General features: G+C 39.8%; 1 protein-coding gene across 10 annotated transcripts in view; it reads left to right on the top strand.

The window, feature by feature from the left end:
- Positions 1 to 271: 271 nt before the first annotated feature.
- Positions 272 to 16,783, top strand: part of ntng1a (netrin g1a) — a 249,908-nt gene continuing 233,396 nt past the window's right edge. For 3 of the 10 annotated variants that reach the window (XM_069512897.1, XM_069512896.1, XM_069512895.1), the window contains exons 1-4: positions 304 to 502; positions 1,314 to 1,374; positions 3,068 to 3,157; positions 3,560 to 3,680. The gene's annotated coding sequence lies outside the window, so the exon portion shown is untranslated. Of the gene's footprint in view, positions 503 to 1,313; positions 1,375 to 3,067; positions 3,158 to 3,559; positions 3,681 to 4,919; positions 5,547 to 7,867; positions 9,025 to 16,783 lie in introns of those variants that run through there. The other 7 variants (XR_011239011.1, XR_002202728.2, XR_002202731.2 and 4 more) reach the window with 6 other exon arrangements.

Raw genomic sequence — 16,783 nt, 5'->3', positions numbered from 1 at the left:
GTATTTTGATAATGAGTATATTAATATGCAAAGTAACAAGTGGTAACCAGTACAGTCAGACAGTCAGATAAAGGTGAGAACAAATAAATTCAAATATCTAGGTTAAGTAACACAACCCAGGTCCAGTACACAAGTAACCAGTCCTAGTTTTTAATGGAACAAAAATTTAATGTATGTCTTGTTTTTAAATTACTGATTGTTAGACTACAACAGTTTCTGGTAAGGTACTTTGGATTGCACAGCAGAGGTTTCACTGCACAGGTGAAACCCATGTCATCAATGATGGCTCCATTCCATTAAGTGTTCCAGTGAAGCCGGTGAGGGAGTGATCCCCCACAGCTGCAGCAGCCTGCACCTGCCTCAGCTGAATGGAACCGGGCCCGTGGTGTCTGCTGGGCCGGAGAAAGGCGGAGACTTCCACGTGCTCTGGTGTCACGGAGGTCCACGCTGTCTTCTTGTCTGTGGACGCGGGTGCAGAGGACATGTTGTCCTCTGTCAACATGTGAGTCCCCAACCAGCTGTCTGCTGGGTTTGATCTCTCCTGAAACAACGTTGGGACTAGTTTCACCTTAACTGGTGCTAAATGAGCTTCGAGCTAGCGCAGGAAATATGGCGCGTGTGAAGTGTGTGGTGTTGTGTGTGTGTGTGCGCGTTTGTGGTTTTGTGTGTGTTTGTGGTGTTGTGTGTGTGTGGTGTTGTTGAGTCTGTGAGGTGTGTGTGTTTGTGGTGTTGTGTGTGTTTGTGGTGTTGTGTGTGTGTGGTGTTGTTGAGTCTGTGAGGTGTGTGTGTTTGTGGTGTTGTGTGTGTTTGTGGTGTTGTTGAGTCTGTGACGTGTGTTTGTGGTGTTGTGTGTGATTGTGGTGTTGTGTGCATGTGTGGTGTTGTTGAGTCTGTGAGGTGTGTGTGTTTGTGGTGTTGTGTGTGTTTGTGGTGTTGTTGAGTCTGTGAGGTGTGTTTGTGGTGTTGTGTGTGTTTGTGGTGTTGTGTGGTGTTGTGTGCATGTGTGGTGTTGAGTCTGTGAGGTGTGTTTGTGGTGTTGTGTGTGATTGTGGTGTTGTGTGCATGTGTGGTGTTGTTGAGTCTGTGAGGTGTGTGTGTGTGGTGTTGTAAAGCACTTTGTTACTTGTATTGAAATACAAATAAAATGATTATTATTTGTATTGTCTGTGAGGTTTATATTGTTTATGGTAAATAAAAAAACCTTGTTGCTTGTATTGAAGTGCTAAACAATTGTATTATTATTATATCACTGTGTTTTTGTACTGCATTTAATGCTTCATTCTAGGTATTTGTTGTACATTGTTTCCAAGCAGAAGTAGAGAAGGAAGCAGCTGAAGGACTTCCAGTGGTTTTGTAACACCAGCCAGCTAACAGGTAATTATAGCAGTTAGTTCTTACTCACTTGACCTCTGTTAAACATTTTTAAAATCTATATTTTATGGCTTGACTGTTTAGTTTGGAAACTTTCCACTTTAATGTCACAAAACATTTTTAAAGAAATTGTACATTGCATTTAGATAGAAGGGGCAATTGATTTCAGCTCAGTTATTGCTATCCTCATGTAATCTAATGTCATTATTCTTGAGTAATCAGTTAATAGTTCAATCGATGAAATGCCTTCTAAAGTTTGAGATTGAACCAGTGGCATTTTGCACCATAAACAAAATTGTTGCCAAGTCATTTTGGCTTCTGTCTAAACAATTGATCAACTTCTTTTGCTGGGCTTAACTTGTCAGCAAATATTTATATTAATAAATGCGCTGAAATATTTGTGTCAGTTGACTGATTGGGATAACTTACCAGAGTTTGTTTGTTAACATTATCAGAAAGCTTGGCCACTCCACACGACTTTTCGCAGCCCTGCATTTGGGATGAAGCCATGTGAACTAATTGATTAATGTGAAATGAATTTGTTGCAGAACCAGTTCAATCATTCTACACTTGCATCCAAAGCAAAGAACTTTGGAGCTGAGAGCCAGTAATGATGAAGTGACAACAGTCATGATGCGCAGACACATTTTAGAAGGAACATCAGAGTAATGCATGTTAGCTTTGGCCTGAGCTGAATGAATCTGATGGTTTGAAATCCTCGCCCCACCTTCCCTCTCCGTTCGATCATGCATAACACACACCTGCAGCAGAAAAAGCTTTGATTAGTGAGAAGTTGGAATGCCTCTGTAGTTGTGCTCTGCTGCTGGCATCAACTGTAAAGTATTATGGCCAGAAAGCTTGTTCACAAACGAAACACTGCAGCTTTGACGGTGGCTTTCTGTAGAAGATGTGATATATTCCAAGCAATTTAATTTGCTCCATGGTGGGATCACTGCGCACTGTAATGTTGTGGACGGGAAATGCTGATGTATTTATCACTCAGATTTGGGACCAAACAATCCATCCCCAGTATCAAGTGAAAGATGAATTGTCTGCTTCAGTTACACATAATGTGTTTCTACACAATCACTGTTTTCTGAAGCACAGTTCAAGGAGACACTTATTGTGATGAGATATCCCCAGCTTCACTTGCTGTTAAAAAATTCAACACTTTGTGTTATTTATTTAAAAATGTATGATTCTAACAGTATAACTGGCATCTTATTTTCAAATCCAGTGGTTTCGTGTGACACACTAACCTGGATGTACGGTTTACTCCAATTCTGCTAATTCATCATTTGCAAAAAATCATGAGCAGTGCAGTGTTGAAAACATTGTCCAGTTACAATTTGCTGGTGGTTCACATCAGTAATCACAATTTGACGTTCCAGACCTAATCTAAAGTTGTATGTTGGTTTGAGTCCCTGCACACTACTGTCAGAGCCACAAGTGAATTGAATGTTTCTACAAATCCAATATAGTGAGAGATCTCTGTGTTCGCTTCATAACCCTTTTGGGAATTATTCAAACTGATCTTTCTTTGTATCAGATCAATAAATTAAGCGAACAGACTTTATTATTATTATCACTCGGTATCGGCAGATACTAATAGTAAAAGACTCAGATCTGGGTCAGAAAACTTCAGGAAATGACCCATCATGAATAATAAGTAAAAATGTGTGTGTATGTGTGGCAGGGTGTGCTGCATGGGGGAGGACATCTATGATGGATGACGTTCCACCCTACTTGCCGTGGACATGCAGTCTGAAAGATGGGTTCATATCAGGTAGGAAGGGTCAACTAAAAGATGCTGTCGTGTTGCATCATGGAAAGGGAATGTTGGTGGAGATTCACTCATATTTGGGATTTTTGCATTTGACCATTTTTAAAATGTGTCCCCACCCTTTGCAATAATTAATAATGGAGTTCTCTTAATTAGAATGTTGCAACAGACAGTTCAATGAAAGTAAATTCTGCTTTTTTATGTCCTGTAAATTACAGATATTGTAATTTGGCTAATTTGTCAGTAAAAAACATGCAGTGAACTTTCTGTAGGTTAAAAGTTCTCAGATAGAGAATTTGTACATGTGTATTACATCACCTGAAAGCCTTTTATTTCACAGTGAAACTCACATAACGTGAATATAGTGCGTCAAACTTTTCTCATGTAATTGTGTCTTTCTGTCAGTCAATGAATAGAGGGAACACACATCCACTGAGCTGAGAGCTGCACAACTGTTAATGCACGACGTGTTGTCGGGAGCAGTTGAGATGAAATACATCCGGCTGGAGGCCTCCACCTAGACATGGTAAAGTCACTTTTCATTCTTTGCGCACGCACGCTCCCCTTTACATACTGGTTGCATAAAAAGATAATTAAATTTTACACTAAGGGTTTTTATCAGCACTTGCCACTGACCCCCACTGCCATTATGGTGCTGATGATAATCAGTCTCAAATCAATTAGGCAGTAATTGCTGAGTCAATGGGGGAGGCTGGTTAAATATTGATAAGTGTCTAAAAGGCCCATCAGGTTCTATTGACAGCTCAGGGAGACAGACAGCACTGGTTTAGCTGAGGTGGGAGGGGGGACTGATGGAGAGAGCGCTCCCAGGCTCTGGTCATATTCTCGACTCGAGCTGGCAACTCTGGTAATCAATGCAAACCCGCTCTCATAACCTTCATATTATTTTTGGTCTTAAATAAGAGAAGAGAAAAAAGTCTGCTGCTCCAAAAGAACTAAATTACAGGCTGTTTTCACGTGTTGTTGGTGACTTAAGTATTTCCAATGCAGGGCCGATTGCACAGTGACAGAAAAACTGTATAGCAATACAATTTTCCATGTTTTTTTTTCCTCGCATGAGTGATGCAATAGCAACTCCAAGGCCAATTCTGAGCGCATTCTTTGCAATTAAGACGTCATCTCTTGTGCAAATCCTTGTGCTTGTTGGAAGAGCATTCTCCTCGGTGGATCAGTGGTTTATAGCTTCAGATTGGACCGAACTGAGCACATCTATACAACTGCTATGCAAATGTTCTCCTTACTACCATAGAAAAAAAGCAGAGACGCAAAGGCTCCATTTTGAAGCTGTGTGTGTGTGTGTGTGTGTGTGTGTGTGTGTGTGTGTGTGTGTGTGTGTGTGTGTGTGTGTGTGTGTGTGTGTGTGTGTGTGTCTGTGTGTGTGTGTGTCTGTGTGTGTGTGTGTGTGTACACACACATACAGTATACATACAGTATACATACAGTATATGTGTGGATGGATCCTGAGGGAAATTTAGTTGCAAAGAAAAGCAGCACATTTGGAACATGGTGTCATCTTCAGGAAGGATTCAATATTCTATTGTTCTTCTGGACAGTTTTATTGAGAATTAAATTTGCTACCGAGCTTTGACAAGCATGTAAAAATGCAAGACAGTTTTAAGATGGCTGAAACATTTCTCCTCTGTGGTTTTGTCATTCTTACCATTTTCAAATCTCACATTATAGGTTGATGTTGGCGGTATGGCGTCAAGTAATATATTGTGCATGATTTCCTTTTTTCTTTCAGAGGCCACACGTTTCACATATGCAGGTCTCTCTGCACAGTGCGGCGTCAGCACTGGAGAATGTTCTGGCTGCTCCTCTAATCATTCAGGTATAGGGGAAAGAAAACAGTCTGGTTTGTTTGTATTTCTTCAAACCACTCACCATAGTCTTGGGCTGTGCTAAGCCCAGAATGCAGCAACACTGCCCAGGAAAATAGTGTTGGTGGGCTGGTGTTGGTGGAACATTTGTCATTAAAATAGTTTATTCCCTGAAAAGAAAACTGCACAAAAATATTAGCTAAAAGATGTTTGTTGACTGTGTGATTGCAGAATCCAGATATTTGTCAAAACTTCCAATTTTCAGTGTATAGGTTGTTTTCTGCAGTGAAATCGATTTTGTAAGCGTAATGAGCAGATAGCAGAAAGCGAGGAGAATGATAGGCTTACTCTCAAGTTTACGAGTGGGGAGTGAGACTAAGGCTATGTCTGCACAAACGCATTTCATTTTAAAAGAAAAATCTCAGTCCATTCTTCCATTTTTTATTTGCCAACAGTAATGTAAAATGCAGGATATTAATTATCCTTACCAGTGCTAGTATTGTCAGGTTCACTGTCTCTTTCAGAATAAACCACAGCCTGTGCCACTTGGAGTCTGACTTATATTGAATCTGAAGTTTAAGAGGGGAGATGAGCAAGGACTTTGCCCTAATTATCATGCTGGCTTAACATGCTGTGTCGGTTAAATGGTGTTTGCAAAAGGTGCAACCTCTGACTGCTTATTCCAGCTACTTCCTGACACTCCCAATCAGCTTGATTGATTGGATCCTTAGCCACTCCCTAACTCCGATTGGCAGTTTGATGACAAGAGGGGAGGAGAATAGCAAAGGGAGAGAGGGACTTTTATGGTCCTCATCTAATCCAAAGTTAGTTTTTGTTCTTAAAATGTGTGTGTGTGTGTCAGTGCCCCTGTTGGTCTGCAATAAACGTGTCATCAGAAAAATATTCATCCATAATAATCTGTCAGGACGCTTTTCTTCAGCTTTCCAAAACTGTCACATTTATCAAGATTAGGCAACTGCTGGAGCCCAGTTCTCCCGTAAAATGAATCAATCTCAGTGAATGGCTGCAACAACTTATGCCGACTGTCCAAGTGACTCGTGGTATAACCAACTCTGACAAACATCCCTGGCTCATAGCGAACCACTGATTGGACAGCTTAGTGATCCATCTTCTGAAGAAAACTCTGACAGCCATGTTTGCATCCATCTGCATTTGTTTCTCATAGGCAGTTAACAGCATTAGCCTTTTGAGAAGGGCTGTTAGCCCATGGTTTCCCATAAATCCTTGTCATTTAACATCCTAAATCAAAATGACGAGCGATCAGGCTGGTTTCAAGCTTCTGCACGGTCTTTGATGCTGACCCTTCCTTTTTGTCTTTGAGTTTTTTAAATGGCTGCCATTGTCATTAAAACTCCTTTTATAAGATTTATATACAGTAGTGCAGCTACAAAGTAATTCTCTGCAATGTGCTCCCAATTGGTGACACAGTGTGCATTGCCTTTGGTGGGGGCTTTGCAGGTTGTTTTACATGGTATCTGTTCTTGATTAATTTCTTTGAATCACATTCATTTGATGGAGCACGCTGCTGACTCATCTTCATCCTTCATTCTTTTAAGATGTGTTGTTTTCACATCATATCCTCTCGGTGATAAACAGGATCTTGATCATTTCTTTGTCTCGGTAACAGTGTCCCAATGGAGTAAATAGTTTGTAATCAGAGAATTAAAGGAGCATTTAATCTTAAAGGGCTTTTCGTGTGGAATCTCTTTGATGTGAGCTAATTCAATATGAACGTAACCTGAGGGCACTTTAGATGGAGATTGGGGTTGTGATAAGATGTGCCTTTGGAATACTAGCGCAGTGTTGGCACACCCAGTGAAGACTAATCGTGTAAAAGAAATCGTTGCTTTTAAAGCCTCTCAAGAATATGAATAAGATGAATTAACAGCAGCAGATTACATGCCACCGCAGGAGCTGTTCTTAGGTGTTACATGAATCAGAGGTCTGTCTTTGGAAATATTTATTCGAGGTCTTATTGTTTTACTTTGGAAATTGGCAGTGTAATACTTTTTTCTAGCAGTTTGGTTCAGATCCAAATAGAAAAATCTTGGAAAATTCGTTTACAACAACTCCCTTCCATTATGTCAAGCAGAATAAATCTTAAACTAGGCAGCTAACTCGTGCTTGTTAGTGATTGTACCTGGCTTGATGCTGGGTGAATGCTTGTGACCGTATGCGCCACTAAAATGAAACTTCATGCTCAACAGATCTCTCACTAGGTAGAAAAACATTTTCAAAATGCAAGCAAATGATAACTCAGAGCCCCTTCACGTTTTCAGTCCACGGTTGAAAAAAAAATTAATATAATATCTTGATTAACAACAACTCAACTATCATTTTGCCAGAGTGTGAAAGTAGTCGCATTTGAGGATGAAATTGTTGCTTTTACTATAGAAATTTAAAATTGATGCTTGCAGTTCAAAAAACTTGCACTTGACTGTCTTTTGTAGCTCTACTTTAATGCACTGAATCACATTTTGTTGAAAATATTTCATGAATTGCTCCTGCCTTTCAAAGTGGAATGAGCAGGAGAGGGCACTGCAGAAATATTGATGTGTAAATAAGGAGATGATGTTTCACATATTACTTTCTAAACAGAGGCAGATAAAGATCTTATACATTACATATGCTGTAGATCCAGCATCATGTTTTCACTAGCAACATTTATATTAGAACAAATTCGGCCACTTTTTCACAGTTTTTTTATTTGTAACATTTTATGGAAAAGAGAAGTCGATTGAACAAATCTTTGAAGGTCAGCACCACATCTACTAGTTGGTTAAACTAACAATTAATGATTGGGTAACAAGCAATGTAAAGTGGGACAAATGACATGTGATGTTTTTGCAAGGTTGTATAAACTCAAACAAACTGGTATACAACATCTACTGGAGCAGTGCATTACCACGTTCAGCTCATGCATGTGGACAGAGACCTGCAGGGGAAGAAGGCTGCTGGTGCTAGCTCTGCTAACTGAGTTCAATTCCTACCAATGTGTTTTAACTCTCCTAAAAGACATAGACAGGATCAGTGTGACTCATATGACGACATTAAAGGAGGAGGAAAAGAGGAAAGGCGACATGAGATGAAACTGGAAGCTGATTTACTTCTTCAACACTGGCCATTTGGTACAATTCTAATTAATCCACTGACTCTCCATGGAGCTGCTGTTAGCACCACGGCCGCTCACACAAACTTACTTGGCCAAGGACACCAGCTAAGAGGAATTTAATCAATTTGATGATAACATTTGTCTTTACACCTCTTGCGGCTATTCCCATGTTCACCATTCGAGGTGACAGTACTTTTCCTTCCAAAGGATCTTGGTTTTTTTTCTCCTGGCAAGGTGCAAAGTAAAGTAAGACCTACAGACAGTGCACATTGTAAAAGCCCTTTTTTTAGTAAAACTATGAACCTGCTGCCTGCTGCAGCCTCTTTGTGACATAAAAGACTGATAACCACCCACATTTATAGATGACATGTTATTTTACCTTTTCATATCTGTCTGTAGCCAGAAAACAGACAGACAAGACAGTGATGTGTTATACAACCCAGATGTACAAGCAATACTGATGATGAGAGACTGAATATGTGAGAGGAGTCTCTCTGTGGACTGCAAGACAGGGGCAGAGTGGGTGTAGAGAGCATGTTTATACTCGGTTACTTGTAGTGGGCATGTCCTGTATTCCTGTTAACCCGTTTTTAACATCTCTGGAGTTCAGTGCATGTCTGAAAGCAGCTTTAATGGGTGTGTCTTGTAGTAAAAGTAAATTTAAAATTAAAGTAATGCTCTTATAGGTTGTATTTGTATCGTTTAGATGTATCTTTTTAGACATACGTACATACAGGACCTCATAGAGTATCTAAAACATATATTTATGCATTAAATACATGTATGTATATATACATTTCTAATTGGAGAAGATGTTTTAAAAGGAACAAGATCTTGAAAGGTATAAATCAAAACAGCATAAAATGAGAAATTTTCTTTCTTTGTTTTTCAATAAAACGGTCATAAAAATCTTTCTCTCTCCAGCTGTCTGTGTCTCACTGCATGTAACTTTTCCCTTGTACGGCCTATATTCACTTTTCTTAGGTATTTTTGAGCAAACTAAGCAAATGTGTTTTTCTTTTTCAAAGTTTTGTTTTTGCTCAGTTAAATCTTTAACAGAATAGAGCCACATTTGGCTTCCATGCAGCTTTAAGTGTAATAAATCCTGTTAGGGATAATGATACATGTCTCTTGAGTGATAGTTAATCTGTGACTGGCAAGAGATGCAGCTTTTTGGGAGCCTTAATGCTATTTATGAAATTGCAGTTTATATTTTATCATTGCCTCATTTCACACACAGAAAATGCAATGCAAGATGATGCGAGTGCAGCTTCTCCGGGACGACCGGAGACCGGGCATTCAGAAGTTACCTCATGCTGTAGCATAAAAGCCAGTGTGTGGCCCATATGTTCGCCACCACATGTATGGGCGGTGGTGATATTCACAGAGGGGTGGGGGTGTTGGGCAGGAGTAGGAAGCTGTTTTAATCAAACAGCCCCTCCAGCTGTGTCTTATACAACCGTGAAGGAGAGGAGACTCCTTGCCTGTCAACTCTTCTTTATTGTATTTTGCACTTGTGCTGGGCTTTAACAAGGCTGTAGAGAAAGCTGAGCTCAGGGCTGCATTATTGCCGCACTGTGTAATCAAGGGAGCTGACAGAGAGCTTTCTTTGCCGTCACAAGTTGCCTCATGCCATGCTGCGTGCACTCGACTGCGCACATATGAGACTGATGTGGTGAATCAGGCGTGTGCTCCTGTGTGGTATCATGCATGCAGCTGTTTCCTCCATCCTACCACCTGATATTCATGCAGGCAGCAGTATCTTGGAATATGTTTAGAAAATTTTACAAACTACAGTCGAACATGTTTTGACAAAGATTGTGTGTCATCATATGCAATTGTTGGCAGCAGCGGTGCAGTAAAATTGAGAAAACAAGGATGAATTACAGCACAAAAGCATGGATAACAAGTAATAACCTTCAGAAGAGTAGCTTGCTGTACAGCAGATTCACACTGGAAGTTATCCTGACATTCACATTAAACCCAGCAGTCACTGCGGCAGAGAACAGAGACACGAAAGAAAAATGGGGGTTGTCATGAATATTTATATTTACGTTTGTTTTGAGTCTGGTGGTCTCATTCAATGGCACGAAAGTGTGATTGACAGCCAGAAAGCAATGGCGCGCCAATCAATCAACCACTTGAATGAGCGGTATTCCCAAAACCATATGCTGCCGACGTGTAGGACACTGCACTGCCTCTTGGACACAACACCATCCTGTATTTTTTATAATTTCATTTCAATGTCTGACAAGTTAGACCAAGCAGGCGCTTGTTGAAAGGGCTGAATATTCATTGAAAATGTTAATGTTTCATTTTATGTAAATTAGGCAGTGGGCCAAGAGGCTGCAGATTCATAAACACCTGTTTGCTTTTGATGTTTTGCCACAAACTCGCTGCATTATTAGTCTGCAAAGTGAAGGCTCTGCTTATAACTGAGGGACATGCAGTGGGTGTGAGTCAGACTGTCTCTGTTGATTTAATGGATCTATAGTCGGCACATTACAAGCGTGATGAAATAATTAACTGATCTTTATGGGAGAGTTTCTTGAGTGGAGGGAATTCTTCTGTCTCCACAGAGAAGTGAACGTCTGTCCCATGAAATATTCAAAAAGCTGTTTTTCCTTGGGATAGTAGTTCATCATCTATATATAGCTTCCTTTTTATCACTCTTCCTGGATCATGGATGATTTCTGATTCTGGCGTTGCATTTTTTTTTAGACGTGAATGATGAGAAGAATTGTAGAGAATAAAAAATTAATCTGCCTACTTAGTCATTGTGTGTGTGAGAGTGAGAGAGAGTAAGTACCCATAAATAACCAGTGAACTGTAGCTAAACATAGTACAGGCAGAGGCAAAGGCAGCCAAATTGTGATTTCAGAGTAACTTGAAAGTGGATGGGTATAGAAAGGGAGCCGGGCCTGGAATGATTAGGAGCGCAAGAGGTTGAAGCAGTGAAGATGGAAATATTAGCCAGTGTTGTTAATACCTGAGGGCCGGACGTAAAATGAATAAAAAGGAAGTAACAGGAACTGAGTGCTAAGGTCATTAACGCCTGCAGATTGGGGTTGAGGGTGTTTCTCTGAGCTGAAATTTTCCATATATTCTCTACCTAATAATTTCACAAACATCTGTAGAATGCATGTCTTCATATCTCCATTCATTTTATGGGCTTCACACTTGGCCTCTGTATTCTTAGTGGTCCTGGAAGCACTGTGCAGATTTGGTGTGATTTGGACATGTGATGCGTTCAATACACATACAAATTGAATAAACAGGCGACCAGCGCACTGTAGCAGTCAGTGGGGAGGGGGCAGGGGGCAGTCTGCAGACAGAGTGGAACTTGTCTTCTCTTACGTCCTCCAGATAAACTACAACAGCGATTGTCAACTGGGTCACACCACGGCCAGATCATTTTGATAATTTTTATTTCCCCATATTGGATTGACAAAGACATTCATGGGAGTTTCTGGTTCTGATCTCCGTCATGGCAACAATATTTATAGAATCCTCTCTTGCAAGTTGTCTTCAATGTGATTGACACTGTAACACTTTATATTGAGCTTAATTAGAGAGCTTTTATTTAGATTTTTAAATTAAGATTGTGTTGGTCACTGAACAGACCTCTCAAATAGCTGCCATGCAATGTGTGAAAATAGAAGTTAAGTGAATCATTCAGATGTATATTAACCACATGTTTTGGATTTTATGAAAAATATTGACAACAAAATCTTTATTCCAAATAAACCGGGTAGGATGAAGTCCTCTGCACCACAGACTGTTTATTAAAAGCTCACAACATCCAGCACGCAAACAATAAAGGGACAGTATATTGCAGAACTGTTTGAGGAGGACTCACTAATGACAAGGAATAATTCTGAAGTAGCTCCTGAGCATTAACACGGGTCAAGCAAACAGACAGGCTTAGAATGGGGACTGCACTAGTTTTTGAAAAGACAAAATGTGGAACCACTCTTACTTGATGCTTATTGAGCTTAATATCAATGTAAACATAATGCCTGCACCCAGAGTACTGTGTTTCATAGAGGAGGGAGATTATTGAGGTCTTCTTTTTATCTTGTCTTAAATTATCATTCTTGCAAGGGATTGGGATGGATGGAACAAGGAACCTTCAAAGAGCTTGGGAGGCTTTGATGAGTTCACCCCATCTCCTCACGGATCATCAGGGCCGTGGCCTTTACTTGCTTTAAAGAAGACAGTCCTTCCTTGAACTGGTATTTAGCTGTTGGCGGAGAGCTTGAGCCAAATGAAGAACTTGGATTGAAGAAATGAAATCATGACATGTGATTTCGCTGTATGACTTTTGACGCTTCAGTGCATTTCATGGTCTGGCTCTCTGAGGTACTAAGACATTGGCATTGTCTTTTACTAAAGTAGAAGCCTCTAGAGTTTATTTTCATATTTATGAACCATCAGGCTGTTGCCGGTCTTAAGCTGCAATTTTGTGAAATAACATATTAGTACGAACATAATTATACAACACAAGCTAATTCACACGGTGAGTGTTTCATTTTGGATAGCATATGGTGCTTCAGCAGGTAGTTATTATTATTATTATTATTATCATTATTATCATTATTATCAGACAATGACAAACCTTGATTCAGTTATCTAAAATGTTATCGTTGGTTTGCCAAAGCTGCAAAATGTCAATTTGCAAAAATGCTCAGAATAAACTAAGTCATGGTCAGCTTTCATCTCATTGGCTAATGTAACTGCTGAGCCCAACTAGTGTTACTCCTGCACTATATTTAAATAATGTGATCGAATGTGAGACAATCCAGACAAAATGTAAAAAAAAAAATGACTTGACCACATTAATCTCAGATGTGCTGTAATACTGAAAAGAAATAACTCTGACAGAATTTGTCACGATTTGTAGTTATGCTTAAATATGATAAATTATGTCAGTTTCCCGTTGGACCTTACTCAATTGTAGTGGGTACTGAACTTAGGGGTACAGACCAAATTATTATGGTGTCAACAAGAGGTGGTAAACATTAAAACAAAAAGTGTCAAAAATCAGTAACAGAGAGAGACTAACACGATAACACAGTAAGTCAGGATGATGGTGAGCATACGACACAGCCTCCATATACCAGAACAGAATCACTTGCATGCGAATGGTACCTATCCCTGGTTAAAAACTCTAAAATGGAAAGAGGAACGGCCTTGAGCATGGACGGACGTTTGAGTTGAGATGAGAGAAACTACAGGGAGCTTGCTGCACAGCCAGGCACCAGAGGAGACCAAAGCAAAGCTCTCTGCTGCTGGTAACAGAGTCCCAGGAGACATGTGTTTAATGTGGAATTTTAAATATGGATTTACATCCACACAGCAGCATTACAGCAGCATACATGTGCAGTACAGTGTGTTCAGTAAATTTAGTAGAAATTAAGTTGCTACAACTTTTGTGTTGTTTCTCTGTAAAGACAAGAGCAACTTGTGCAGGTTTATTAAAAATGCGTCAATTAAATCAAATGTTATTCAAGGGAGCTCTCCATGATATGAGTTCTATGTGAGCGGACAGAGTCAGTGCACCTCAACAAAAGCCTGAATGTCTTTTAGAATAAATAAAAAAAAACAATTGAACACAAATTTTTTCATTAAAAAAACGTGTCTAAGAAATGAGTCAGGGTGGTACAGTGTTATTGAGCTCATTTAAGTTCAACCTCACTTTCCCTGAGCTGTTAAGACTATTTACTTTTGAATATTACCTTTAGAGCATTTCCATGTATTTGAGTGCAGTGACACATCAGCTGTATTACTGCCTCCACTTCCTCCACTTGCTGCAGTCTTTTTATCAACTACTCTTCTGATTTTAAAATGGAAGTATTTCCAAACAACTGATCTAAGATAAATCAGTGCTGCAGCCATTGTAAATGCTTTGTAATTAGTTATTTCACTATTTCAGCACGACTGTTTGAACAGTTTGAACCTCTTACACAGATTCCTTTCTAAATGTGTAATGACCTGCTGCCTCAGTAAATCATGTGCTAATTTTATGCAGTTTGTGAACGAGTTTGAAAGAACGGTGCAGTAGATAACTATGAATCTGTCCCTTGGGGTATGATGGGTCTTTCCCTTGGAAACAGCCTCTGATACCCAGGAAGAGGAAAACTGGGGTACTGAGCCAAGGCCACAGAAAGTCCACATGCAAGGTAGAGTGCGGCTCGAACCATAATTTCCTCTCTGACCCAGACCAGAACCCGACAGTCATAGTTTTTTTTGTGTCCAAACTTGACCTGAACCCTATTTTTTCTAACATTAAAGGCACATGCAGCATAAAAAAAATCAAGTTGATATCTTGTGACCAAACCCAAATATCATTACAGAATGTTTGTCCGCACCAAGCTTGATCACTTATACTGTGACATTACAGTTATGGAAAGGTGATATCTATAAAGATTAGAGCAGAGGTGTCACTACAATCAGTTCTCAATCAAAGTTTCAAAATCAAATCAAAATTTCAGACCTCAAACTCATGTTTTTTACGGCTGCAGCTTAGTGTTACAATCATCACTCTGTGCATATTTACATTAATCCCTGAGAAAATCTAAGCTGCCTGTCACCACTGTGTGACACACTGACATACGAGTTCTGACAGAATGAGTGGGCAAAGAAAAGTGTAGCTCTACTCAAGATTTCCCTGCAGGCCCTCAGCCCCAGGTAACACTGCTCTCCTGCTTAATTGCCCCTACAGTTAAGAGTCATTGTCTCAGGTCCAGGAAGGAGCTCCGGTCTTGATTTGCTTTGAGCAACCCCTCAGACCGTCACGTTCTCCAGACAAGGCTATATTAGACTTTAATTAATTCTGTGGCTAGCAATACTCAAAGGTAATGGTGATGCAGGTATGCGGCTCACAGCGCAGGTCTGCAGCGCTGTAATGAATAATATGGCCAGAGTTCAGACTAGAGATCCGTCTGGGACGCGGCAGGAGCTATACGAGTTTACCTGCGTTTAATAGATGCTGCCAGAAAGATTTATACCTTTTCCCATGACTTTTAGATCATGAGCTATTAGTTTGTTTTTTTCCCCTTATTGTGTTGTGCGTCTAAACTGTGAATGCCTAGTGGGGAGATCTGTGGCCTGACAGCAAGAAATTACTGGACCTGGTTCTGACTTTGTGGAGCATGTTTCCCTTCTGTGGTTTTGAACATGTTTTGATTCTAAAAGCATCACAAAGGATTATCACATCTCCACTAATTGAAACACTAACACAGCACTCTGGTTGCCCAGATTACATCCTGCTATTGGAAATGAACACTTTCCTCCCACAAGAAACGATGAATCACAACTTCAGAGGATAATCCAAACGTTAAACAGCAAAGTCAAAGCTGGGCTCACCACCGCTGCATGTTTTGCCTCTTTGGTCACAGATCAACAGGGATGGTAAACATGAGTGTTCTGCGGAATTTACTGATGTCAGCTAACAGGATTACTGGCTCTTAGATAAAATTAGTAAATAAATAAAAATCAAAGTTACTTCTTCCACTTCCTCCCAGCATTTAGAAAAAACAGCATACAAAGTTGCCTCATGCATGTTTTTGTCACACAAGCTGTTTTTTCCTGTTTAGTCTGCGTGACACCCTTGTGATAGCAGTGATCACAGTTTTCTGTGATGACTTTGGATATTTCAGAAGTTAAAGTTGGGTTGTCTTCTATGTTCATGCTTTTAGCAGATCACAATGTGTGTCCCACTCATGGGTTTAATCCATGATGAAAATATGTTTGAGCATTTAAATATTGACCATACATGGTGGGTTAAGGGTTAGGGTTGCTGTCAAAATAATTTTCTAGATCACGGATCCTGGCTACATCTACGTTGTAGATAACCTCAGACATGCAGAAAACAAACGTTCCCAGGGGGGCTGATGCGTCTGTCTGTGTGTCACTATTTTGATCATCTTTTAGAGACTTTGTGACACCATTTCTCACTATTTTAAGTTTTTACAAACCAAACTATCAATCAGAGTTGGAAAAATCAGCAGAATAATACACAATGAAAATAATAATTAATTGTAAATGGATACAAATTAGTGAAAACAAGCTCCACCAACAGTAGAAATCCTGCTTTACATAATGCATCCTAATAATCTCATGAAATCATTGTGTAAAACATATTTATTTTTACTGCATGGTGATATTCTGTCAGTATCACATGCTTTAACTGAAACAGTTGCAGTAGTAATAATGCAGTAGTAAGTATTAATGTTGATCTTTTTTTGCTGTAAATGTTTTGACTTGTAATCACAGGAAAATCACATTTTCCTAATAACCAGGGAAAGCTCTGATCTCTTTAACGTTCCTGTCAGCTATGAAGGTTTGACAGGGAGCCAGCATGCACAGCCCCTCCTAAATGGAGTTCAGCCATCACTAATGTTTTAATATGATTTATACCTTTTCTTTCTGCTCATGTCAAAAAGCCTGTAGCACTGTTGCTAATACAGGAGATTAATATGACAACAATGGTTCTCATGGTCATTCAAGCAGCCCATCTTAATCTACAGACCCATATAAACTGTAGCTAACTAATATTTAACAGTTTACATTTGAATTCCTAGGCATTCTTCATACAGGTTTCCTTGTACATCAGAGCAGAGCTTCTCCCCCCCCCCCCCCCCAGAGTGAACT

This window comes from Paralichthys olivaceus, chromosome 17, assembly GCF_024713975.1.
Source record: "Paralichthys olivaceus isolate ysfri-2021 chromosome 17, ASM2471397v2, whole genome shotgun sequence".
In the NCBI taxonomy this organism is placed as follows: domain Eukaryota; kingdom Metazoa; phylum Chordata; class Actinopteri; order Pleuronectiformes; family Paralichthyidae; genus Paralichthys; species Paralichthys olivaceus.
The sequence above is the reverse complement of the archived record's forward strand: the minus strand, read 5'-3'. Positions and strand labels throughout refer to the sequence as shown.